This window comes from Equus przewalskii, chromosome 1, assembly GCF_037783145.1.
Source record: "Equus przewalskii isolate Varuska chromosome 1, EquPr2, whole genome shotgun sequence".
NCBI lineage: Eukaryota > Metazoa > Chordata > Mammalia > Perissodactyla > Equidae > Equus > Equus przewalskii.
Window position 1 is genome coordinate 8644342 of NC_091831.1, and position 27354 is coordinate 8671695.

Here is a 27354-nt window from a genome sequence, read left to right on the forward strand (position 1 = left end):
CAGGGGGAAGTAGAGAGAATTCAATGCACAGAAGACTCTGGAGACCAGGAGAGTGTAGTTAGTTGTCCTTGTTCTTAGGGAGAGCACAAGCACAGAACTCTCTTGAGAGATGAAAGGGGTCAGGTCTGCAAAGAGCTGATGGGTTCATTGTTTTCCTAGAATCTCCTTTGCTCATTTCACTTTCCATGGGGCATGTGTGTGTGGGGAGCATATTCATTGGGCTGGAGATATATTCGGGCCCCTGGGGCTTTTCTTTGAGCTCTGACAGGGGTGGGACTTTTCTGCTTCCCTCATCACTTCAAGGAGCATGGAGCGCTGGCCTTTTGCATGTTAGGCTAACAGGAAGGAGCCTTGGGGAGGGCAGAGCAAAGAGACGAGACTCATGGCACCATTGCAGAGTTAAGGGTGGTCAGCCTGTGCAGGACAAGGTATGTTTGCCAGGTGGATACTTCTCTCTGAGCCTAGACCTGGATGGAACCCCCTTCCTTCATCTCTCAGGATCCCAACTTTCTCCTTGCTCCTTCCCCCCTGGGTTGGGACAAAGCCAGTGGGACTGAAACGTTGGCTGGGGCCAAGGATGAATAAGAAGTGGGATTCTAGGGTGATAGCAGAGAGGTTAAGAGAAGGATGGGGCAATGGTGGGGAGGAGGAAGAGAGAGGAGCTCCTTCTGCCCATTCAAGGTGGGCTTACTTGGCCCAATGGGAGATTTTGGGGAAAATCAAAGGATCCTTGGCCTCAATCTCTGGACTGCTGTGTGTGCTGAAAGGTCTAACAGGAAGACTTTATGGGTTTGATCCTTCCTTCCAAACATCCGGGGCATAGCAAAGGGATCCTATACCCACTCCCCAAAGAGTGTGGATGGGGTTCTTTGTACCCGACTGTAAGCCTTGCTGAGTAAGGCACTGGAACGCGAAATGAGTGGGACCTAATTCCTGTCGTTAAGGAGCTCAGATATCCAACACTTGTGTCAGAACCTTCATTTACGAGTCCTCAGGGTGATCAGTTTTATGGAAACTTGCTGTGGGTTGGCAGAGTCCACCCCCTCACCCCAACACCCTAGGGAATATCTAAAACATGGGCCGGAACTGGCACTCCTTCCGTCACATCTTAATAAGTTTAATGAAGCCAAGGCAACATTTGCCAACATTAATTCCAGACTGGGATCATGAAGTGAACTGTGCTGGCATGTTCTTGGCCGCAGGAGTTTCTGACAGCTTGCTCTGGGTGGCCCAAAATGGGTCGAACGTGTGCCCTTGTGTTTTCCATCTGGTGAAGCACACCTGCCCACCATTCCTCACGTAGGTGTACCAATTTGCAGCAGAAAATGCTACCTACACTCATCCTTCCAGAGTTGTCACTGTGCCCTTCTGCAGAGGTGTTTGCACATCTCTGCTCTGACCATCCACCCCTTCAAGCAGGGCCTGGAGACTTTATGCTGGGATGCAGACCTGCTCGAGTGTGCCCAGCCTAAATCCCAGGCGGAAGCAGAGTCCTGCCTCCCTGTGCCTGAAGAGAGTCACTGTGAGTGAGAGACAATTTCCTCCTTGGCAAGGCTCTGCCTGTGTTTCTCCTGGCTGCTCAGTCCAGCTGTGTGTTTAAGAAGAGATGAAAACAGTGCCCATGGCAACCCCTGAATGTTGGCTACTGTTCCATCTCAAACTGAACCATTTCCAACAGTCTTTTAGTAGACCTGACTGAGTAGCTTTGGAATCTGTGAATTCCACCTGGACAAAGTCATGGAACCATCAAGGGCACTGGGCTTCATAGAGACAGCCTTGTTGGCAGTTCCGGGCCACTGTCTTTGGGTGTGGGGAGTGCAGAAAAGTGATAGGCTACGTCTATGAATGGGAAATGAGCCCTCCGTGGGCAGAGAGGAGAGGGTGATGGTGAAAGTATGCATGATGTGGAGGGGAAAGGGACTCTGCTCTCTGAGAGGTGAGTCCAGCTGTGAGTGATGAAAGGGGAAGGACTGGAGACCTGGTCCATTCGAGGCCATGCAGCCCTGTCTCCCATCAGTGCAGTGATGCTGTGGTCACCCCTGTGTCATCTAAGCTTTGTCTGTGAGCAGAGACTGGGTACCTACTGTGGGTTCTGTTTGGGAGCCAAACCTATGTGAGGACAAGTCCAGAGCTGGAAGTCAGCACTAGAGTGAAGGTGACTCAGTCGAAGGCTGATTCAGCTGAATCAGTTAAGACTTTTCATCTCAAGTACCAAAACCCAGCTCAAACTGGTTTAAATGAAAAGTGACTGAATGAGTGAGAAAATAATGAATAAGGCTTACATTGACTTGTATAACTGACACGTCCATGGATTGATTGATCCAATGTCACCAGGGCTTAGTTTCTCTCTCTCACCTCTTTTCTTCTCCATGCTGGCTTATTTCCCAGGTTCTATGTGTTGGCAAGACAGCTTCCAGCAGCTCCAGGCTCATATCCTTCCAGGCTCAGGTACAGCAGAGAGAGAAGAGGCCTCTGTTTGGCAGCTCCTCAAACAATTAAACACAGTCATCCTAAGACTCAGCATTCCACAACTAGGTGTATACTCAAGAGAATCGAGAGCATGTGTCCACACAAAAACTTGTACCCCAATGTTCATAGTAGCATTACTCACAATAGCTGGAAAGTAGAAACAACCTAAATATCCATCAACTAATGAATAAATAAATAAAAAGTGGTCTATTCATACAATGGAATATGATTTGGCAACGAAAAGGAATGAAATATCTCTATCCACAAGGATCCCACGGTGTAGGTGGGGAGGGAAGAAGGAATTGTGAGCGAATAATATTATCCAGGGAACAGTGGTCTTCTGTCTCATCTGGATGGCCCACTCTCCCCATGATATGAAGGAATCTAGGTCCCTGGACAGGACAGGAGGTCTGAAGGCAAAGACTAGACTGGGAGTGGAGCCTGCAAGTATAGAGTAGGGAGGGAAGACATGATCAGAGAGGCAGCATCCAGGGGCCAAACCAAAATCCCAAAAGAAGAAGGCAGCTCAGTGGGCTGTCACTGATCTGTGGAGCTGAGCAGAGGAAAACTTACACCAACAGCAGGAAATGAGCTGAGAATGCCAGCCTGGGCAGAAAGGTCCAAGTCAGAGGGTAGCACAGGTTGAGAGAAGCCCCTGAATCATGTGGTACCACTGGCTGTATGGGGGTGAGGTGGATGCAGATAGGGCACCAGGACAGGGGTTTTCCCGGAATATTGTGCCTCATTCCATAGGAGGCAATGAACAGAGAGTTGATGCCCCTGTGGGCAGTGCTGGATGAGTAAATGGAGGTCCAGACAAAGGAGAAGCTCACTCTGGTCAGAGTGATGAGGAGATGGTTCAATGCAGGAGAAGATTGGAGGGTGCCCTTGAAATATCCGTAGACATTTGACAGTCAGAAAGGTGGTAGAAGGCCTTCCTGGTTAGGAAAATAGCTTGAACAAGGCAGAGAGTTGGGGCGCACCCTATAAGGGGAGAGTGTGGAAGTTTTCATGCCAGTTGGGGAGAGCATAGGTGTCTCCACATCAGATAGGGGGAGTGTGGAAGTCTTCACACCAGATGCAGAGAGTGTGAAAGTCTTCACACCACATAGGAAGAGTGTAGAAATCTTCACATCAGATCAGGAGAATGTGGAAGTGTTCACACCAGATGGGAAGAAGTGTGAAAGACTTCATACCAGTTGAGGAGAGTGTGGAAGTCTTCACATCAGATGAGGAGAGTGTGGAAGTCTTCACACCAGATGCAGAGAGTGTGAAAGTCTTCACACCACATAGGAAGAGTGTAGAAATCTTCACATCAGATCAGGAGAATGTGGAAGTGTTCACACCAGATGAGAAGAAGTGTGAAAGACTTCATACCAGTTGAGGAGAGTGTGGAAGTCTTCACATCAGATGAGGAGAGTGTGGAAGTCTTCACACCAGATGCAGAGAGTGTGAAAGTCTTCACACCAGATAGGAAGAGTGTAGAAATCTTCACATCAGATCAGGAGAATGTGGAAGTGTTCACACCAGATGGGAAGAAGTGTGAAAGACTTCATACCAGTTGAGGAGAGTGTGGAAGTCTCCACACCAGATAGGGACAGTATGGAAGTCTTCACACTAGATGGGGAAAGTGAAAGTCTTTAAAGTCTTCACACCAAATGGAGAGTATGGAATCCTTCACACCAGATGGGGATAAGGGTAAAAGACTTCACATGAGTTGGACAGAGTGTGGAAGTCTTCACACCTGAACAGGACAGACAGGAAGTTTTTTCACTGGGAAGGGAGAGTGCAGTGAGATGCACAGTGCCCTGAGGATGGGGCCTTGAAGCTCCAAGGTCTGAGAAATGGGACTCAGGTTTGAGTGAGCTTATTTTTGGAGTCCAGGCTGGAAGGGCAGGCATGAGGTACTGTGGTACGTGGGGCATGAGACCCAGGGTCCACCAGCACTCACCATACCATTGAGGCGAGGGTCCTAAGATGGGGCTTGTGGGTCCTCTTGAAGGGAGAGGGACACAGTGCGGCGCAGAGGTGGGGAAGCCAATTGTACCCAGCATGGTGAGTGTGGAAGGTGGTCTGCCATGCCCTCTACCATGGGGAGCAGCAGGACCAGCCTGCCAGCACCAGGCACATAGCCAACTCCCGTTGTAGGAGGGGCCTGGCCTGAGCAAAGGCCAGTGTCAGCTGGGGCCAGCCAGTTGTAGGAGGCTCTAGTCAAGGGGAGGAGGGTGTTGGGCAATGGCCTGGAAGGTCTGGAAGCTCAGAGTCAGGCTGAGGCGAGGCCCCGCCCACCAGCCAGGTGGAGCTGGAGCAGCTGGAGCAGGAGCGAAGCTTGTCCATGCCACATGGGTGTTTAGGGCTCACCTCTGGAGCAACACGGCCTGGGATTTTGGGCAATACAGGTCCTTGGGAAGGAGCGACAAGCCCAGCATTCATTCATTCATTCATTCATTCATTTTACTCTTTTTAGCTTTTCATTCAAGCAGCAGATCTTCTTGAAGGTGCTATGTTAGGGACTGCAGCAAGCTGACCCCGTCCCTGCCTGGCCCTGTGGAACTCACTGACTGCAAAGGGAGACAGACAAGCCAACTAGCTCTTCTCTCTCAGAGTGACAGGGGCAGTGCAGGAAGTGGGGAGTGCAGGGAGCTGAGAGAGAGGGAGGAGGGGCATCTCTCCTTGTGTGGCAGTGGTCAGAGAGGGCTGCCTGGAGGAAGCACTATCCAGGGTGAGACCTGAAAGGCCCATGGGAATGAGCAGTGGGAAGTGGGCGGGAGGTGTCTGAGGCAGAGGGAACAGCATATGCCAGGCCTGGAGGCAGGAGAGAGTAGGCAAGGATTTTGGGGAGCATTGAGGAGCCCAGTGTCATGCTGTGCTTTGGGTACTGACTGTCTTCCCCACCCCAGATGATGGAGTTTTGCTCCCCTCTCTCCCTATAGTCACGGCTGCTGACAATCCCTCCGATGCCGATGACCTCGGACCTGGTGGTGGTCTGCCGCTGCAGGGGGAGGGGGGAGGCTCTGCTGTGGGGCCTGGGGCGTCAGGGGCAGGGAATTGGGGGGCGCTGACTCTGGGACTGAAATCCTGGGTGCGTCCGCGGCCAGAGCATCTGCAGTCTCTGGACAGGGCCTGGCCTTGCTGAGCCTGGAGAAAACACCGCATGTCTAGAAGGACGGAGGCAGCTGGAGACCCCACCAGAGGTTGCCGGGATTTACATCTGAGAATCCAAAGATGACAAATGTCCTTCCTAATTCCAGGTCGGTGGAGGGAGAGAGGGAGATGTAAGCCGGGCATGCCCCGCCTGCCAGCCGCCTCAGGTACAGATGAAGAGCAACGAGGTTTATTTCCCTCCTGACACTCGGCTGAGGCTCCCCCTGTGATTTAACTCGCCTCCATCCCGCCGTGCACCTTGGTGCAGATGAAAGGGTGATGCATCAAACATTAACAAGCTCCAGGCCCGGAAGGTGGTGTGCAGGCTGCAGGCGCCCCAGCCGGCCTGGCCCCACGCCCACCGTTCCCACCCGCCGTGCATCCTCGCTGGCTGAGGATCAAACAGTGCAGACGTGGCACAGGAAGCGGAGCCGCGGGCAGGGGCCTTCTCTGTGCACACGGCCCCCCAAACATGAAAGCAAGCTCCGCGAGTGCCAGAAACTGACCACAAATCAATATTTCTCAGTGATATGCTGCCTCACGCCAGTGAGGTAAGAATGTTCTAATGAACGCAGGTCCTTTCCCAAGCAGGAAGGAGTGGCTTTTACATTTTTCTCCCTCCTCCGCATCTTTCTGAAGCTTAAGGCCTGCAGTGTGCCAGTCGGCGGGCAAGGGGGTGTAAATATCTATTTGATCATCCGCGGCATTTAGGAAGCTGCCAGCAGGAAGAGTCAGGACCTGATGCCTCTGAACCTGCACTGCTGAGTTTGATGCTGGGTCAGTTCTGAGGGTCCTGCTCCCCAGCAGCCATGCAGCCCACACGTCTCCCCAGGGAACATGCATGGCCAGGCGTGCGGCTGACCTTCCAGGACACGAGCTCAGATTTGCTTTCTTCCGCTATGGCGTGTCTGAATGCCCCACCATGAGCTTGTCTGCTGCACCAGCGCAAAGAGGGAGGGTTGGAGAGGAGAGGCGGGAGGGCTGCGTCGGCAGGTTGGGCTGTGGGAGACGGCATGCGTGGGGAGGGCCAACAGCTGATAAATCTTGGACACGGTCGACAGTGGGAGGCAGGGACTTGCTTGGCAGGCAGTGATGGGTGAAAGCAGGAGGGCTGGGTGCAGAGACAACAAGCAGATCTTGGCCCAGGCTCTGCAGTATTTTTATTGCGAATTCTCGGGTGAAGCTCCTTTAAAAGGGTGTGGACGGAGTTGGTGGCATCTGGCAGATCCCAAGGGTTTTGTGGGCAAGAGGTGAGTGGAGGGAGGTCATGAGGTCTGAGAGGGGCCCCTGGCTCCCCGATCTTCATCACGCTGGAACCAGGAGGTCAGAGGACATCTCAGGGATGCTCTTGGGAGCTCTCTGCCCTCTTGGTGTGAGGGCAGGTCTGGCCCTGCCACTTATTAACTGTACAAGTGGCCAAGGCGACTTGAGATTGGGTTTCTCCACTGCAGGATTATGTAAGATAAATAATAACAGTGCCTCCCTGCTCTTGAGTACCTACTATGTGCTGGGACCTTTCATGTCTTATCTCAGGCAATCATCCCACACCCTGGAGGTGGGCTCCATCTTGTTTCATGGAGGACTCACATGAGGCCTTGGGGAATTCATTCACTCATCTAAGCTCAGAAACCAGGAACCTGGACTGGGCCTCTCTGGATTCAAGTCAGAGCTCTTTCTACCTACTGCACAGCTCTAATGTGTGTGACCGCGCCCAGCTCAGCACCTCACACGGAGGAGGTGCCCAGGAAATGTTAGCATGAACACTGCCCTCCCTCTCACCCCAAAGCCTCTCTTTCCTCCACTCTCTGGATATGCTCAGTTCAACACATGTTTATCGAGGCCTCGTCTATGCCCACTGCTGAGCCGAGGCGGAGATCTGTGCTCCCCTCTGCAGGGCTCCCTGCCCAGCGGCCACATTTGCCAACCCCGAGGGGTATGGTCACGTGGTGAGCTCTTGCTATCAGAATGTGAGTGGAACTGACACACATCATAGCCGACATGGTTGAAACCGGGCATGCTGGGAGGGTGAACATGGAGCTGTTGTTCAATGGGTAAGCGTGTCAGCGGTGCAGGAGGAAAAAGTTCCAGAGATCTGCTGCACAACAATGTACATGAAATTAACACTACTGTACACGTAAACTGGGTAAGATGGTAAATTTGATGCTTTCAATTTTTTATCACAGTGGAAACCAAAATCCAAACCCGGATGTGATCTCTCTGCAGAGAGGACTCCAAGGGTGGAGTGGAGGGTGGAGCCACAGGATGGATGGAGTCCTTGAATGAGCCTGTGGAAGGCGGCCCACCAGGAGCACCAACATTGGACGTGACATGAGTGAGACCTCAACGGTTACTGTGTCAGGCCACCGAGATTCTGGGTTTATCTGTGACAGCAGCTGGCATCGCCTCCACTGACCATGGGCTTCAGAGATGGAGACGGAAGTCCCCCCTTCCCTCCGGAGTTCACAAAGGTCGGAGGAGATGGCAAATGTAAAAGGCTGTAAACCAAAGTGGGTGGGTACCTTCGGGGCACAGGGAAGGATGTGGAGGAGCCAAGGGAGGGGAGGTCTCATTGGGGGTTGGGGAAGAATTCGTGGAGGCTGGGCTGGGAAGAGGACATTTCAGAGCTGCTAAGGAGAGGAGAGGCCACCCAGGAGGGGAGCCCCATCTGAGCAGAGGCACAAGAGCTGAAGTCCAGGAGATGTGTCAGAGGCCCTGGGGCAGTAGTAGGGCCAGGTCGTGCCAGACTGAAGAAGGTGGGCTTGATTTTGTAGGCAATGGAAGCCATAGAAGGTTAATGAGGGAGAGTATGACAGATATACTGTGCTTCAGGCAGGCTCCTCCAGTTGTCATGTAGAGGCTGCCTGGAGCAAGAGACGTAAGATGTGGGAGACAAGAAGGCTGATGGGGGATGGAAGGGAGAAGCCCAGGAGGGTAGAACCCCAGGACCTGGAGACTGTGAGGAAGGGGAGGCTGTGCCCTGCATGCGAGGTGGCACCTTTCACAGAGACCGGGAGCCCAGGGAAGGGACATCAGGATGTAGGGGGGAGACAGAGCCAGAGTTTGTTGACCCCAAAGTGGATGAATGTCCCTTTGTGTGGCCGAGGCCGAGTCCTGAGAATCAGCCCCCAGGCTCTGCCCTTCTCTTTGGTAGAGTCTGGAGCTTGTCCCTACCAGGGCAGATGCCTCAGGGGGTGCTGGGTACTAGAGGGCCCCCCAGAATGGCTGTGGTAGCCCCACTCCCAGGCCTCCTGCCCCACAGGTGCCCAGTGGATGCTTCCAGGAGCCGATGATGGTTTGGGGCAGGCGTGACTGCAGAGCCTGAACATGCAGGACCACGAGGTGCAGAAAAGTGATGCTGCAAACACATGCACTCAGAGAACCAATCACGTTTTCGTGTTACTTTTTAAAAAATCTATAGATTTTGTTTGGCTTTTCTGCATTTATGAGAAATCTACCTTGCAAATAGGTTTCAAAAATAACCCTTCTCACAGCTCCACGTAGTGCTCACCATCTGCGGGGACAGGGCATGGATGTGTGTGCACGCCTGTGGGTCCCAGCCTGGGGCAGGCACATGACTTGGAGGGCTCCCCAGTTGGCTGTGAGAGGTGGTGTGTCACGGGTCCACTGCACCAGGGACTTAGGCCTGGAGGGTCAAAGGTCAGGGGAGACAGACATCTTTAGGGGAAGGGGGAGATGACACATACACCCCAGATTCCGTGAGGATCTTAGGGCTCCCTCAGCTGGAGTGAACTGAGGCCAACATGACTCCGACAGGGCTCCCTCTCGGTCACCTGACCCTTTCACTCAGCTCTCCTCATTCGTCAGCAACCATGGGGACATCCTTTCCCATTTCACACTGACCACTCTCCATGGCCTTAGCTGCAGAGATGGGAAGCGGAGCCCATCCCCATTGTCTGCAGGGAGCAGGAGGGTTTCCTGAGTGGCTGCAGCACAGGGCAGGAGGGGACGAACACGTGTGTGTTGGACAAGCCTTCAGACTGGAGGAACTGTCTCAAACCAAGCCTGGCTTCTTCCTCAAACCCGTTCCTGCTCCTGTGCCCTCTGGCTGGGTAACGGCCCCACCCCACCCCACTGGCACGCCAGAATCCTGAAGTCAACCCGTCCCCTCCACCCTCTCCACGTCCACATCCAACCAGTGACCACACTGCTGATGCTCATTCCATTCTCTCCTTCCCCCCGCAGCTCTCCCCTGCGCTCTGGAAATCTCCGAACTGGTCACCCATGTCCAGTCTCTCCTTCCTCTGGCCATCCCCAGGGGATGTCCTGAAACTCATCTGCATGCCTGGCCATCACATGAACGCTTAAAAAACTTCCCTTGACCCCTTACTGTTTACAAGATGAATTTTAATGTTCCGGGGGGTCTGGATCCCCCTGTTCCCACTTTCTTCACAGAACTTTGCACCTTTGTGGCATCCCAGGCCCACGGGCAACCCCCTGTGTTGTCACCTCTTGCTCTTTTGGTAGGAGTGCTTTCACCTCTCCCCCGTCAGCAAGGCCTGGTGATGATTAGGGTAGCAATCCCAGAGTATACAGCATCTTGGCATGTGAGGGACCCCAAGGCATGCCATTGTAAGGGGGTGGGTAGGTGTGTACGTGTAAGTGGGTGTGATGTGTGCACTTTTGCATTCACAGCCTGGCTTCTGGGAATATCCTGCAGCAGGAAAGTTTTTTCCAAGCCCGCTCTGGGCTGCAGCCCCTGGGAAGTGTGCCCTTCCTCCTTGGACCTCTAACACTGCAAGCTGGGCCCGCGGCTCTGCTCCACTGCTGGACATCAGTCATATCAGACAGCACCACCTAGCATGAGCCTTTGAGAAATGCGTACATCAGCGCAGCCCCATGGACCTGCTGGGCTGGCCAGGTGCAGGAATCTAGGCAACTGCAATTTGCACAGGTCGACCCTCAGACAAGCGCCGCACCAGTTATTTCTTGGTAAGCAGCTGCACCATTCTTTTGTGGCACAATAACAGGGAGTTCGGGGAGCAGGCATCTGTGCAGGCTTTGGCTGGGGAGCTTTTTCTGCTGGCTCTGTCTTTGCCAGCTACTGTCACTCAGCAGGCACAGAAGAGACCTTGGCCAGCCTGCTGGGGTCCGCTTACAGCCAACCCGCAGCTCTTCTGGCACGGCTGCTCCAGGCCTGGCACCTGGCCTCATCTCCTTCTCACTGCAGCCCTTAGAGGTAGACGCTCTTATCCCTGATGAAGGATAGGGACGTTAAGGATTAGCAAGGGGCCTCACAGGGACTCATGGCAGAGCTGGAATTAAACCTGGGCATCTGCCTCTCAAACTCTGTCCCCTTCTGCTACACCTTCTGTCCCTGAGGAGTCAGGGATGAATGCCTTTCATACCTGCGCCTTGCCTATCTCTTCACCCCCATCCCCAGCTGATCCTCTCAGACACCTTACGCTCCAGGGCCATGGAGCTTAGGTCCAGGGAGGGCAGAGCAATACATGCTCTATGTCCCTGATGCATGTGCGCAGCCAACACGTGCTGGAGGCTTACTCTGTGCCAGATGTGGTTGACTACAAAAATGGCAGTGGATTCTTCCCCTCCCCAGAGTCACACATCCTTGCTATGTTTGTTAGGAGCCCTCTCATTCTAACTCTGGACTTGGCCACATGACTTGCTTTGGCCGATGGGATGTTAGCAAATATGTCACAAGTAGAGGCTTGAGAAGCTTGCACACTGGGGCTAGTGGTCTCTTGCTGCTCTTGGAACTCTGCTCCCTTGTGAAGAAGCCTGGGCCGGCCTCCAAGATAGTGAGAGAACCATGGCCCAGTTGCATCTTTTGCTCACTTGACAGTCTGCCAACTGTCAGACCTGTGAGTGAGGCATTCTAGCTCATCCAGCCACCAGCCAACCCACGAGCTGACCACAGACACATCAGAGAGCCCAGGAGAGATCCACTGACTCAGCCCAAAGCATGAACTGCCCAACTGACCCACAGAATCATGAGCTAAATAAGTGCGTGTTGTTTTAAGCCACTACATTTTGGGGCGGTTCGTTATACAGCAAAAGCTAACTGATACAAGATATTGTATTTCAGTTCCTGTTGCAGTCTAACAAACCACCCCCAAACATAATTGCTCAAAACGACCATTTCATCACATTCCTGGATGTGAGTTAGGGGTTTGGACAGGGCGTGCAGGAATGACATGTCTCTGCTCTGTGATGTCTGGAGCCTCAGCTGGGAAGACTCAAGGGCTGATACCCCGGAGTATGGTCAGCTGGGGGCTGGAATCATCTGGAGGTGTCTTCACTCACTGCTAGGAGCTGATATTGTCTGTTAGCTGGCATCCCAGCAGGGGCTGTCCATTGGAGCGGCTGCACGTGGCCTCTCCCTGGGGCCTGAGTTTCCCCACAGAGGGGTGGCTTCCAGGTAGCTGGACTTTAATGGAGGCCCAGGGCTCCAAAGGCGAGTATCCCAGCCAACAAGGGGGACAGTGACTGCCTTTTATGACCTTGCCTTGGAAGGCAAGCATCACTTCTGCTCGCTTCCATTGGTTACAGGCCAGTCACAAGTTCTCTCCTGCCCCCAGATTCAAGGGAAGGGAATTGGACCCCATCTTGATGGGGAAGTGGCAAGGTTCTAGATGAGCCTGCGGAGCAGGAAATACACTGTGGTCACTTTTGGAGAATACAATCTGCCACTCATTATCTCACCCACTTCCCGCAACAACCCAACGAGGTAGGTGTCATTGTTACCCCTACTTTGTAGGTGAGAAAACTGAGGCTCAGCTGGCTGGTAAGTGCTCAAGGGCACATAGTGAGTGTGGGAGTTGAGTCTAGCCATCGCTCTGCTGCCTGTCAGAGGCTGCCTTTTCGTCCTTGGACGGAGCATCTCAGTAGACTTATTCCTCCTCTCTTTTAGCTTTATGTTTTATCTCCACTTTAATGCGACACCGGCTAACCAGCAGCTGCACTTCTCAGTGTCTTTCTCGACCCTGTTTGGGGTCTCTACCGCTTCCCTAATCCCCATCTGGAGGCCAGGGGTCTCTATCGTGGGGGAGGAGGGGGGGACTCAAATAGACACGATGGATCACCACCCTCTCTCCTTCTACAAAAACAGATGAGTTTTAAAGCTACCTAGTAGGCAACTTGAATTTAAATCCTAAGAGGACAGAAACAGGTTCTATCTCTGGACTTGGAAAGATTGATTTTCTGTGTTACAAAAATTACTCCTGCATGAGCATTTGCAGCCTTGTTTTCTACTCTGACCCTCCTCTCGGCCTACTGAAAATTCCAACTTGGCTCACCGACGTTTCCCTCCTCCCTTCTTAGGGAAAAGAATGGAAGGATCTACACTGACAGCAGTGTCTGTGAGGTGGTTTTTTTTTTTTTTTTTTTTTTTAACTTTTATTAACTTACAAAATACACTTCTGATATGTTTTGATGGACAAAATGCCCATTAACAGGGGAATGGAATAGGGTTGTCAAATAAAATACAGGACACTATTAAATTTGAACCTCTGATAAACAGCAAATACTTTTTACTATGTGTGTCTCATGTTTATAAAAGGGCAGATATCACAAGCATACATTTTGATGAATCTTCACAAAGTGAACACATCTGTGGAACCAGCACCCAGATCGAGAGACAGAACATTCCAGGCTCCCCAAATGCCCCTGGTGTCTCCATGCAGAAACTACCTATCCCCCCACTATCTTGATTTCTAACAGCACGGGTGAGTTTTGCCTGTTTTTGAATATCATATAAATGGAACCACCCAAATTGTATTCCCTTGTCTCTGCCTTCTTTTGTTCATCCTCGTGTCTGTGAGGTCCGTCCACGTCGTGTACGGCAGCAGCACATTTTGGGTAATATTATGTATGGGACATACTTGTACTAAAAAATTATTTGTTGTTTATCTGAGATTCAGTTCTAACTGAGTGTCCTGTATTTTATCTGGCAACTCTATTCCATTCTCCTGTTAATGGACATTGTGTAGTTTTCTGTTTGCGGCTATTATGAATAAAGCTGCTATGAATATTCTAGTATCTGGTACGCGTCTTTTGACGAACATATGGACTCATTTCTTTTGGGTATTTACCTAGGAGTGGAATGTCTGGGTCATAGGGAATGCATGCGTTCAGCTTAGTGTATCCTGCCAAAAGGCGTTCCAAATGGTACCAATTTACACTCCAGCCAGCAACCTGTGAAAGTTCCCGTTGCTCTCCCTGCTCACCAATAACTTGGCATTTCCTGCCTTTTTCGTTATAGTCAGTCTAGTCAGTGTGTTCTGTTTTGATTTCATTGCGGTTTTAATTTGCTGCATGTCCCTGAAGACTCACGAAGCAGAGCCCCTTCTCGCTCGCCTAATGGGCATTCAGGCCTCCTCTTTTGTGAGTTGCCTGTTCTAGTGCATTGCCCTTTGTTTTATTGGGATGTCTGCCTTTTTCTTGTTGCCCTGTAGGCATGTCTCACGTAGTTGGGATACAAGTAATCTGTCAGATATACGTCAACTATCTTCTCTTGGGGGGCTTGGGGAACAGTTGAGAAAGGATTTCTGGCTAGCCGTGGGTCTTGGAGGTGAATTAGAAGAATTGAGCGGAAAGGGGAGTTTAATAAGGATTGCTATGGATAGTGAATTGGATCTCCTCAAATGGTCTTTAAGAGACGTAAGTGAAGACCAGACTGCTCCTTTGAATGTCTTACTCATTCTGAGAGTGGGTCACTTGGGGCCCTTACGTGTATTCAGATCTTGGCATGAAGGTGCAGATAGATTTCCTTGGTATTGAGACTATAATGTATTTTGGGAAATTTAACCCAAGAAAGTTGGAAACACTTCCAAGAAATTTGTGTATGTCCTGGCACAGACTGTATTGTGTATTCCCCCACGTGGAGGGCAGAGTTCATCCCTACGAGAATGGAGATCCTTATTTTTCATGGGAGAATAAATCCTCCAGAACACACACTTGATAAGAATAAAATATGTAATATTTGAACACTAGTGACATCTGAAAGGTACACTTAATTCATAAATCAAGGCTGCACAGCAGATGATATTTATGGCAATTCTTGCTGGAGGAAATATGAAAATTTGTAAGAATAGTAAATGCTGTTAACACAAAATGCTACAGTCACTGGTCATAATTGATGACTTCCTCGTGGATGTATTGAATAAATTAATTTCATTGCTATATGGATGACAATAATATGCTTTTATAGCTAATTTAGTTCTAAGAGCTGCTTTGGATGCCAAGATTTCACTGAAGGGAGAAAATGGCTCAAGGAAAAAGGTGACACGTAAAGAATAATTTTGAAATCGAATAGAAATAAAGAATAACTCTGTAATAGGAAGTAGCAGGCTTGGTGGGACCCTGTCACAAAAGAGAACAGAGCAGGGAATTGTTGGGAGGCAGAGACCAAGATCAGGGCTGCGTGAGTGTTCCCGACATTGCTGCACTTCCAGTGGGATTTCTCGTGCCCCGAGTCGGCGGTTTAAGAATGGATGTGTGGAAAAGCCTTCCTCTTCAGTGGGGATCTGGGAGCCGTGTTGACACTGGAGGCTTCCCTACAAAGCTGGGCTCAGAAGCAGCTCCAGCTCAAAGCGGCTCCAGGAAGGAGCATCAAATTGTCAAGGATGCTGCTCTCTGGGGAAGCAGGCTCCCTCCCAGTGGGTTCTTTATACCAAAAACAACCAGAAAGCAACATCCGTAGAACTTTTCCTCCAGGAGGCCCTTTGCTGAATTCTTCACATTCATTGTGTAATAGGATCATTTCTTTCCTCTTTTGAAAAATAACCCTTAACTTATTACAAAATAGTGGATATTTATTGGATATTCTTTAGAAAACGTATTTCAACAAATCCAGCCGTGCTGTCATCTCTGGGGTGCACCATTCGCAGTGCACCGTTCAGGGGGCTTTGGAAGTTGCAGCCCCTGGACTGAGGAGCTATTTGGCCATGGACTATTTTCCCCCAAATTTCTCTTTCCCTTAAAAGGATCCCTAAAATGTGTGGGGGCGGTTTGCTGGGAGAAAATCTTTTATGCTTTCGCCTCACCCACGTGCTTGACTAAAGCATAGGACTTAGACGTGGCCTGATTTACAAAGTCATATTTCGTTAAAAATCCCCCAAAGCATGGTCAGTTCAGATGCAATTTGCAGGAAAGAGAAATGCTATTTCTCTAATTCTGAGAAGCACGAGTTTAGGGCTCCGCACGCATACATGAATGCCCAGGAGGTGATGTTAAATGCCTGGAAAGATTAATTGGAAAAAAGGATCCCCAAATACAATTTCCCTGGACTTAATGTTTCATCAATGCTATCAACTCCGACAGAGCACCAGCCACATGCTGGGACCCTGGAGGGTGCTAGAGGGGCTGTGTGGTGTGTGAGTGTGCGTGTGTGAGCACAAATGAGGGTATGTGTGGTGATGTGTGAATGTGTGCTGTGGATGTGTGTGTATGACTGTGTGTGCAAGTGCATGTGACTTGTGTATTGTGTGCGCACACATGTGGGTATGTGCATGAGATTGTGACTGTATGTGAGTGTGTGTGAGTACATATGGGTTGTGTCTGTGTGACTGTGCTTGGGCACGTGTGTGTGTGTATGGTGTGTGTATGCGGCGTGCGTGTGTGTATGTGTGTGTATGGTGTGTGTATGTGTGTGTGGGGTGTGTGTGTGTATATGTGTGTGGTGTGTGTATGTGTGTGCACAGTGTGTGTGGTGTGTGTATGTGTGTGTATGGTATCTGTGTGGGGTGTGGGGGGGGTGTGTGTGTGCGTGTGTGTGTGGTGGGAGAGGAGGGCATACGGAAGTGAATGGGACGCTGTGTCCTGCCCCCAGGACCTTGCCAGGGAGAGACTACAAGACCTGCACACAGCACCTGCTTCCTCTGATGCCCAAAGCCCCCTGACCTCCGTCCCCACCTTTCCCCTCCTCTGCCCTAAATTCTCACCACCCTGGATCGCTTGGGCTTCCTCATGAGAGCCCCCAGCTCCCCATCCATGGCGTCTCGGCTCTGCCAGGCCTTTGCCCAGAATGCCTTCTCCTCCGTTTCCTGCCTTTCCGCCCTGCCTGTCTGTGTGGGGACAATCCGGAAGGCATCGCAGGCCCCACGTGTTCTACCCCTGAGACTTTACAGCGGTTTTAGAATGATTCCAGGTGGGAGGCAGCTGGGCTGCTGTGAATGTGCAGTGTTGTGTGAACGTAATAAGGGAGAAGCAGGTCGTATGTCAGTGTCTAAGGTGATAGAGAAACGTGTGTCCCAAACTGTTAAGCATAAGTCAGGGGCTGAGGTAGCGGAGGGAAAGCTAATCTAGTGAACAAATGAAAACCAGCAGCTGGGTCTGGTCCAGAGTGCTGGGAAGTTGTGTGGGGACACCCCGTGGAGAGGTGGGTCCCCACACTTGGGGGCCGGTTTGCACAGCTGGTGACCTTCGTTAGGCTCCTAGTTCTGGCTTCACACATGAGACTACATGCAATTGAGGGAGAAAAAAATCAAGTTCGCCTCCTTGAGATGAATCGCCTGCTGGACAGCTTCTACCTCAGAATTTGTGAGGAGACACCCAGCCGTCCGTTCCTCTATGAGCCCAGAGAGCTGTGTGCTCATGCCTGTTGTCTGTGGGGGCCTGGATCTTTTAGTCGTGCTGGCACCAAAGAGGCCAATGTGTTGTCTGGCCTCACTCCCGTCTCTTTAGAGATCTGGGACGATGAACTGCCTTTCCAGAGCCAGCATTTCCAGTCTCAGTCTAGGTCCCTCAAGTGGACTTGGAGCAAAAGTTACAAAGTGTGGAAGGCAGCCTCCAAGATGGCCGCCTTGTGATAGTCATGCTCTTGTGTAATCCCTCTCCCTCTGGACTTATCGATTCTCTTCTAACAATAGAATATTGCAGAAAGGATGGGATGTGACTTCTGAGGTTAAATTACAAAAAGGCTGTAGCTTTTGTCTTGGTGTCTTGGGTCTCTCTTCTCTCTCTCCGCCCAATCTTGAATCACCAGTTGCTGTGTTGTGAGGACGTTTAGGTGGAGAGGCCCTGGTATGGGCTGATTGATGTCCAAAATGCATGTGTTGAAGTCCTAACCCCCAGTACCTCAGAATGTGACTGCATTTGGAGATAGGGTCTTTTAAGAGGTAATGAAGTTAAAATGAGGCCATTGAGGGCCCCTGATCCAGTATGACAGGGGTTCTTACACAAAGAGGAGAATAGGACACAGACACACACAGAGGGACCACCATGTGAGGACAGAGGGAGAAGACACCATCTACAAGCCAAGGAGAGAGGCCTGAGGAGAAACAATCCTGCTGACACTTTGATCTCAGACCTCCAGCCTCCAGAAATGCAAGGAAATAAATGTCTGTTGTTTAAGCCCTGAGTCTGTGGTACTTGTTATGGCAACTGGAGCTGACGAGCACAGGCCTGCAGCCATGTCAGCGAGCCTGGAGGCACATCTTCTGAAACTTGCCGGCAGCTGCACGAGTGGGCCTGGGAGATTTCCCAGCCCCGGTGGAGCCTTGAGATCTGACTGCAGCTCTGGCCGACAACTTCACTGCTGCCTCATAGGAGACCTTCATCCAGAGGCATCCAGCTGACCCACATCTGGGATCTTAAGCCACATGGTGTCTTGTCTATACTGTGAGATAGCAACTGTTGGCTGTTTTAGACTAAGTTTTGGGGTAATTTGTTACACAGCGATAGACAGCTAATAGGCCTCCTTATCCTTCATGGCTAGAGTGACATAGGTTTTATTGACACCACCAAAGCATTTTTGAGAGCGAAAGGAGATTCTAAAATAATTAAAATTTTGTATACTTTGAAAATATTTATTTCTCCACTGACAGATCGGTTTTATTACACTGGTGTTATAAATGGTTTTGTTAAAAACTATTTTCAGAGCCAGCCCTGATGGTCTAGTGGTTAAAGTTTGATGGTCTCACGACTTCAGTGGCCCAGGTCGTTTCCCTGTTGTGGAACCACACCACCTGTCTGTCGGTAGCCATGCTGTGGCGGTGTCTCATATAGAAGAACTAGAAGGACTTACAACTAGGATAGACAACCAGGCACTGGGGCTTTGGCGAGGAAAAAAAACCAAACAAGAAAACGAACTATTTTCAATAATAAAATTCCTTCTGAAACAAATATTAACATATATTCATGTACAATGAAGCAAAAGTTAAAAACACTTTTTTATATTGACTGTCTGAATATTAAAAATATCAAAAGCAGAATAGTGTACTTTAATCAGTTTCTTAAGCCATGTCTGTCTCTAATATGATGTCAATGGTATTAAAATCTTTTCCCCAATATGGTCTCATCATTTTAATTGTTTTTTCCATAATCAAAATTTACTGTAATCTTCAAAGAAACATTTTGTGGTTAGTAAATTTGAAATTATTATAATAATATTTTTAATTGGGGAAATGTTCTCTCTACGAGTGTTGAGGTATCTAGTTGGCTCTGGGCAAGTGAAGGCTCATCTCGGTGCTAAGTTTTTGGCATTAAAATGTGGAAACCGTTCAGCCCAAATATTTTACCAGGTACTGTCTTTTTGCCTCCTTTCAGAGTACCTTTCTTCAACAAATATTTTTCTAAGATAAAATTCATCAAATAAATTGCCTTTATGATTCTTCTGAATGCTTCATTAAATTTAGATGCTTCAAAATTGTAGGCTTTTTCTATTTCATGCCCTTTTGGGACAGAACGTAATTTCTTAAATTAAAAATAAGAGCTCCATCAAAAGATTCTTCTTACAAGTCAAGATATTCTGAAGTATCCTTATAGAATTTCAATACTGAGCTCTCATTCTTTAATGTATTCCTTTTCTCCTTTAGTTTTTAGGGGTAAATTCCAATGTCTTTTCATTTGCAAGTTTTTTTTTTTTTTTTTAAAGATTTTTTTAATTTTTTCCTTTTTCTCCCCAAAGCCCCCCGGTACATAGTCATGTATTCTTCGTTGTGGGTTCTTCTAGTTGTGGCATGTGGGACGCTGCCTCAGCGTGGTCTGATGAGCAGTGCCATGTCCGCGCCCAGGATTCGAACCAACGAAACACTGGGCCGCCTGCAGCGGAGCGCGCGAACTTAACCACTCGGCCACGGGGCCAGCCCCTTCATTTGCAAGTTTTGTTTTCAATTAGTGCAATTCTTTCCAAGCTTCAAAAACTGAAAGTCCATGTGCTCAATATTCTTTTTTTGTGTGTGGAACATTAGCCCTGAGCTAACATCCGTGCCCATCTTCCTCTACTTTGCATGTGGGATGCCTGCCACAGCATGGCTTGGTAAGTAATGTGTATGTCTGCAGCCAGGATCTGAACCCGTGAACCCCAGGCCACCAAAGGGGAGCGCATGAACTTAACTTCTATGTCACTGGGCCAGCCCCCATGTGCCGAATAATTTGATCAAAAATATTTAGTTTTGAGCAACATGCATCCAAAATTTAGAGCACTCTCATTTACAAAAAAGTTCAATATCATTGTAGGACATTTAAATTGACTTCAAAACTCCAACTCTTCTAAAATCTGATAGATGGCAGGCAGCAGAGAGAAAGCACAGTAAGCTATGCTGAAGTGTGTTTTTTGTTCTTTCATTTCTCATCATCGTTGTCACATAATGTTGGCAACCGCAGCTCTTACTTAAATTGGTAGAATATCAACCTATTTGGATGCGATTATGAGTGACATGCGCACCATCACCAATTTCATGTCAATTTCTGCTTCCTCGGTTTCTTAATTTAGTAAGGATGTTCTTTTTACCCTGACGTTGTGCTCCACCAAAAACCGTATTTGCATTGTCATTGCAAAAACAAGAACTACTTAATTTCAATGTCAGCTTCACAATAGTGTTCTTAATAGTCTCAGATGTTGCACAATTAATAACGAAAACTTCCAAAAGCTTTCTTCTGAGTCCATGACTTGGATGAAAAAAATAAAAACATTATTGGAATTAACTGATTTCCTATTTGAAGAATCAGATGACACTGGAATAAAACTTGCATGATTTTAGTATTTGTATAGTTTTTATAATGGAGCCAACACGTAAATAATAATTGCTTCACTTTTTGTACCTGAACATGATATTTTAGAATTGAAAATGAGTGAAATTTGAGCTTTACTTTTGATTAGGATGTAGAAAATGGTAGAAGACTGTCTCTCCTGAAGAAACACTAAGAACACACTGGATAAAAAATTATATGTATTTAAAAAGCTGTTGAAGAGCCGTAATGCAAAAAAGTTTGTATACCAGGGAGAGAGACCAATCCTCTCTAGAAGAGAAAAGACTGGTGGCTAATTTTATACCTGGAAGATGTTACCTACACAGTATGTGAGTGGGCAGAGGCATGAGTTTGCCGTAGACAAAGATATTTTGCTGGAATAAAATAAGCTAAACTTTTAATTTCTGTGTGAGCCAACATGAGGGATTGGAACTTTGAAGAGCACCAAATGGAAAACTAATCTTCTTTGCCTGCTAGTAAACTGAATAAGTTATGGCTGAGGGTGTGGCTAGAAAGCAGAGAGATCTCATAGTCTCATGATGCCTGGTCCCCAAACTGTGCTGGAAGGGGAGGCCTGATTTCAATCTCAAATATGTTGAAAGCAGAGGTAAATTGAAATTAATTAAACTTGTAACCCAGCTCCAGCCAATCTCAATTCCTAACTGCGTCAAAGTGATCAACTCTTTTTTTTTTTTTTAAGATTGGCACCTGAGCTAACATCTGTTGCCAATCTTCCTATTTTTCTTCTTCTTCTCCCCAAAGCCCCACAGAATGTAGTTGTATATTCTAGTTGTAGGTCCTTCTGTTTGTGCTATGTGGGACGCCACCTCAGCGTGGCCTGATGAGCGGTGCCGTATCCATGCCAGGATCCGAACCAGTGAAACCCTGGGCTGCCGAAGTGGAGTGCATGGACTTAACCACTTGGCCATGGGGCCGGCCCTTGATCAACTCTTTCGCTTAGCTGTTTGACAGAAGAAAGGGCATGAGTTATCTACCCTTATCTCTACTTTTCTTTAATATTCAGTGTCCAAAATTCAATAAAAAATATAGAACATGTAAAGAAGCAGGAAAATGAGACTCATAATCAAGAGAAAAATATTGTAAATAGAGGCAGACCCACAAATGATCCAGATATGGGAATTAACAATCAATACGTTTAAGATATCTAATATAAACATGTTTAAAAATTAGAAAAAAATGAGCGATATAGTTGAACAGATGGAGAATTTTAGCAGAGAAATGGAAACTCTAAAATGAACCCAAATAGAAATTTTAGAACAGAAAAAAACAACAACAGTGTGCGAAATAAAGAATTAGTTGGTTAGGTTTAACAGACTAGACAGAACAGAATAAGGGATTAATGAACTCAAGGATACTCAGTACAAACGATCCTAACAAGCACAGAGAGAAAAAAGAATAAACAAGAGAGAACAGAGTTGAAGAAGCCATGCTATTTGGTGCACGTATTTCACACACACGTTACTTGCTGTCTCTCATGTAACCTGCTGACCCCAGTGACTGACGGCCTGCCTCTCGTGGGCCGTGGCACAGGTCACAGCGCACTGGCTGGTATACTAAGTGGCCAGAAAGAGCCGCAGACTGGGAGACTTGTCCCACCACCTGAGAGTGGAAGCTGTCCCTGGCTGCTCGTGTTCCTGAGGACTGATAAAACAACCAGGGAGGGCCCTGCACGGTCTTATGGAAAGGGAGGTGTTGGTTACTGGGACATAGGTCACCCTATTAATGAACCTTGACCCATGGCCTCCAGAAACTCTGTGTGATTCCTGCCGTGTAATATCTGCCACGGCTGCCATAACAAAGTACCATAGACTAGGGGCCTTAGACAACAGACATTCATTTTCTGACAGTTCTAGAGGTTCAAGGTCAAGGTGCCGGCAAGGTTAGTTTCTTCTGAGGCCTCTCCCCTTGTCTTATGGATGGCCCTCTTCTCCCTGTGTCTTCACATGGTCTTCCATCCATATGTATCCACGTCCAATTTCTTCTTCTTATCCGGAGATCAGTTATATTGGATTAGGGCCCACTCTAATGATCTCATTTTAACTTAATTACGTCTTTAAAGGCCCTATCTCCAAATATAGTCACATTCTGAGGTTATGGGGACTTGAACATATGGATTTTCAGAGGACTCAATTTAGCCCATAACACCCTGCATTGGAGTAGCCTCTCTTTTCTCTGCACCTTTATTTAAACTTTCCTTATGAGACTGACCACCACTGTACTGCATCTTCTGGACACTCCTGTATGTGGCTAATCTCTTTTGTTAGAGTGGGGGCTCCCTGAGGGCGTGGTGAGTCCCTGTTTCATCCTGCATCAACACATCACCTAGCACACTGTTCAGGCTTTATCATTATTTCGGAGAGAGACATTGAGAGGACAAAAATATAAATGTGGCCTGAGACCCTCTTGGGTATGTGTCAGATGAAGACAGAGAGAATGAGTGCCATGAGCCCAGGGGAGTGAGAGGAGCTTCCTGGCTTTTCCGCACCCTTTCCCGTGAGGGCCTGTGTCTGCTCCAGCTCGTTATTCCCAGGGTAGGGGAGAGCTTAGCCGTCGAGGAGGCATTTGAGCTGGTCTACAGGTAATGAAACGGTCAGAGGAACGCAGTTTTATTTTTACTATGAAAGAAATGTGTATGCACATAAGAAACAACTCAAACAGCTCAGAATGGTACAAGGGAAGAGGGGAAAACTCTCCTAACCGTTCTCTACAATCTCCACCTGAAGGGTTACTTATAGAAACAGATTGCATTGTTTTCAGCAGTCCGGGGCTCACGGCCACGTCTCCGTGTGCTTTGCTCTCACTATTCTCTTTGTCAGGCAACGTCCCCTGCACTGAGTGGGTCCCTCATGTGAAAACAGGCTTAGCTCACTTCTACTACCCACTTCCCTTCACCTCGGTCTCTTCGAAACGTTTTCTTATTTTACTGTTTCAGTTTTACCGGTTCCCTTTAGAAATTTAAATTCTATCCTTGCGCCTCTATTTTTTTGTTCTATCCCCTTTATACAGATTTCCAACTGCCGACCATGTAAGGGATAGAATTAGTGTTCTTATAGTTTCTTTGTATCTTCTCTCTTTCTCCCACCCCTTCTCAAGTGTCTGTCAAGCACACCATAATTTCCACGCTGTTCATGTTTATAACATGTACCTTCCCTTCTTAGCTATAATTGAGTGTTTGGTGCTTTATCTATAAATTAGTTATTGAAGGAGAAAAAAATAAATGCTAGGAGAACATTTTAAGAGCCTGAGTGAAAAGGATTTTCTTTTGTTATATTCCATTGATTGCTTAAACTTTGCTACATTTTAGTTTCTTTATAATTAGACCATGACCTTTTCTTCTTCTTTTTTCTTTCCTTAGTGGAGTTTCTAATTGCCTTGTTTTCTTCTTTTTGATAAAGGAACTCTATACTGCCATTACATCTTTATGGCTATCCGTCACTCAACCATACTTTGTTAAAGAAAATGTTTTCTTCTTGAAGATTTTTTTCCTTCTCAGAGTTCTCTGATCTGCAGTTATGGTTTAGCCAGATTGTATCTAGTTCTGTGGCCCAGCTGTGACCGTGGAATTTTTTCCTTGGACTCCTGGAATGTTTAGTCTTTTAAAAAAATTCTCATGTCTTTTTTTCTTGCTTGGATTTCTTTCTCATTTTTCTGGAGCATATCCTGAGAGAATGTCTTTCAAAAAGAATGTTTGGGATGTAAATTTTCCAACCATTTTTACACCTGAAAATATTTGTTTTGTCCTTGTACTAATTTAATAATTTTTTTTAAAGAAAAGAGGGAGTTGTAAGTTTAGAATTTTATATCTTTAATGAGAACTTGGGAGCATTGCTCTGTTGTCTTCTAGTTTCCAGCGCCGCTGATGAGAAGTCACATGTTGATGTGCTCGTAATTTCTTTGCAGATAATCTGTTTTTCCTGTTGGAAGCCTTGAGAATCTTCTCTCTACCGCTGGAGTTCTGGTTTTCAGGGGAGTATCTGGGAGCGGGTCTTTTTTCATTCATTCTTTGGTACCTGGTGGGTTCTAGCAATCTGAAGATTTATATGTTCCTTCAGAATTTGGGGATGTTATTCCATCATTTGTATAATTTATACATTTTCTACATTTTTTTTTTTAGAATTCTTAGTAAACGGATACACGACTTCTTAAATTGATCTTGCATCTCTCATATATTTTCTCTCCTATTTTTCTCTGCCTTCTTGATATACATTCTGAGAGATTTCCTGAAATTTAAGCTTTTTTCTATGGAATTTTTATTTTAGTAATCACACGTCTAAGAACTCTTTCTTGGTCTCTAATTGCTCCACCTTGAGCACAGCCTGTTCTCCTTTTTAGGGACACAGTATCTTCTTGAATTTCCATTCCTTGAACTTTGTCGGCTGGTTCACTGGGGTTTGCACCTTCTGTGCGGGGGGTTCTCTTCAGTGCCTGGTCTGGTGGTCCGTGTTTATGGACAGAGAACCGGGGTGAGGAAGGCTGTAGCTGGTGAGGGTTTCTTTGCCTGTAGGGTGGACTCATTCTGCGTGGATTCTGCTTGGACAGTGGATCCCATCCACCTGAAGATTTATATATTCCTTTAGCACTTGGGAATGTTATTCCATTACTCACATGTGTAAAGATGGGACAGTAACATTTTTGTCACTTAACTTTTCTAAACCTTGGGTGCTTCCACAATAAGTGGGACCAGGACAGTACCTCTCAGGGTGGCTGTGAGATGGGTGCAGCGCCCATGTGGTCATCACTGCTCCCAGGTCACACCTGAGGATAGTACCTAAGGTTTGGTGGCTCCCCTCTGGGCCACCATGGACCCAGGTTCCATGGCTGTGGTGGAGAACCTGGGACCTCCAGATCTTGGTCCAGTGCCCTATTGGTCCTGCCTGTTGAGCTGGACAGAGCTGAGGAACAGCCCGACTCCCTGCGCTGTGCCAGCTGAATTCCTGCTCCTGTGCCAACAGCGCCTGTCTGCCTCCCTCAGAGAAGAAAGGAGAGTGTGAAATCGCCTTCCCAGGTGGGAATATGTGACCGCTTAGCAGACACAGGGAAAGGCTTCCAGCTCTGTTCTCACACTTTGACTCAGAGGGAATGGGCAGCCAAGTAAAGAAGAGCTCGGCAGAAGCTGTCACTGATGACATCCATCCTCCACTGCCGGTTCCAAGATCTGCAGAGGGGGACCAAGCTCTGAGCAGCGAGTCGGCTTTGACCTCCGAGCACCACGGAGCTGGACTGCAGACAGCCATGTCTGTTTTACAGCCCAGTGGCTGCTTGGAGAACTGTGTTATGATGCTGAGCTTGCTGGGTTACTGAACATAGTTCAGACTCTGAAAGGAAGTGGATTTTGTGTCATTCAAGCTCATTCGGAATCAAAATCAGCTCCCTGCTGTCCACCTTCCTGCTGGCGCTGGCTGCTCCCGCGGCTCCATGCCCATGCTCGTGGAGCTCAGGGGGCCGGCCTGCTCTCTCCTCCGGGAGCACATGGGCTCCAGAGTCACTGTTTATAAAGCATCTCCACCATCCTGCTTGCGCATGGTGTTCCCCAAGCCCCTGAGGTAGGCAAGCCAAAGCACGTTCTGCCCATTTTACAGCAGAGGCCAGGTCAGAAGGGCCTGTGCTTGATGTAATGCTCTTTTGCTGCCATCTTGAAATGTTAATAATTTTATCTTTGAACATGTGTTTTGTAAGGGAAGTCTGAAGGGACCATGGAGCATGCACATGGGCAGAGGAGATCCGTGCAACATACCCATCAGTTGTTCTGTGCTGCCCCACTTGCATAGAACGTTCTTAAAGCCCCGTGAGCACAGAACTCCAGGGGACCCCCATGCACTGGAGTTCAGCGAGACTCAGGTGAGTACAAAGCACGCATGTTATGTCAATGTCTGGGTGAGTGAGGGCGCTGACGTCTCCGAGAGGCTACACTTTCCATTCAAATCAGAACTTGCTTTGAATGCAGAAAGAAGGCAGTGATGTTCTAAGAAACATGAGGACCAAGTCTTAGCCTTTCTCACTCGTGTTACTTCCCCATGTTAGTCAGGCACTTGCACTGAAAATGATGAGACAGAAGGAAAGGGAGAGACAGGACCGCCACAGCTCCTTTTCCTTCAGTCCCTCTTACTCAGCAGTGAGGCAAAGGCACCGAGTGTGGGTAGAATGTCAAGGAGTGAAAGAAAAACCACTGAGTTTTGCGCAGCATTTTCACTGTTCTGGTAAGGACAAAAATAAGTTTGCATATGCGAAGTATGAAACACGAGGTGTATAGTTTCCATGATTCCACGTGTGAGTTAATTGCTCTTTTATTTGCATTGAAAACTGGCATTGCACCATATAGTGATGAAAGGTGTACTCAGGATGGCATTAAATAGCAAATAAAAAACACCATGACTAGTTGAGAGACAGACACAGAGAGAGAGAGAGAGAAGGAGAGAGACAGAGAGAGAAAGATGTCACGGAAAAAAGGAGAAAGCTTGGCATTTTAGTAACTTTCATGACACTTTTCCCTGGTGTTTGAACAAGGGTCTCACATTTTCATTTTGAATGCGGGCCCTGCAATTATGAAGACAGACCTGGCATAGGGAATGGAGCCTGAGAGGATGGGAGGCCCATCGAGGTCCCGGAATTATTCAGGGGTGAGCCAGGAGTAGATGCTGGGCTCTGATGGAATCTGGGGGCAGAATCCATCATGACGATGATGACGAAGAGGCAGATGATAAACGCACAATATCACACTGAGCGCGATACATGCAGTAGCGCATTCATCTCCATGGCGATCTGGGAGGCAGG

General features: G+C 48.1%; 1 long non-coding RNA gene across 1 annotated transcript in view; it reads left to right on the plus strand.

Moving 5' to 3' along the window:
* The window catches only part of LOC139075828 (uncharacterized), a 73692-nt gene extending 47566 nt beyond the window's left edge, over positions 1 to 26126 (plus strand). The window contains exons 3-5 of the long non-coding RNA XR_011526728.1: positions 7837 to 8081; positions 10267 to 10563; positions 25536 to 26126. This is a non-coding gene — a long non-coding RNA (uncharacterized lncRNA). The remainder of the gene's footprint in view (positions 1 to 7836; positions 8082 to 10266; positions 10564 to 25535) is intronic.
* Positions 26127 to 27354: the final 1228 nt, after the last annotated feature.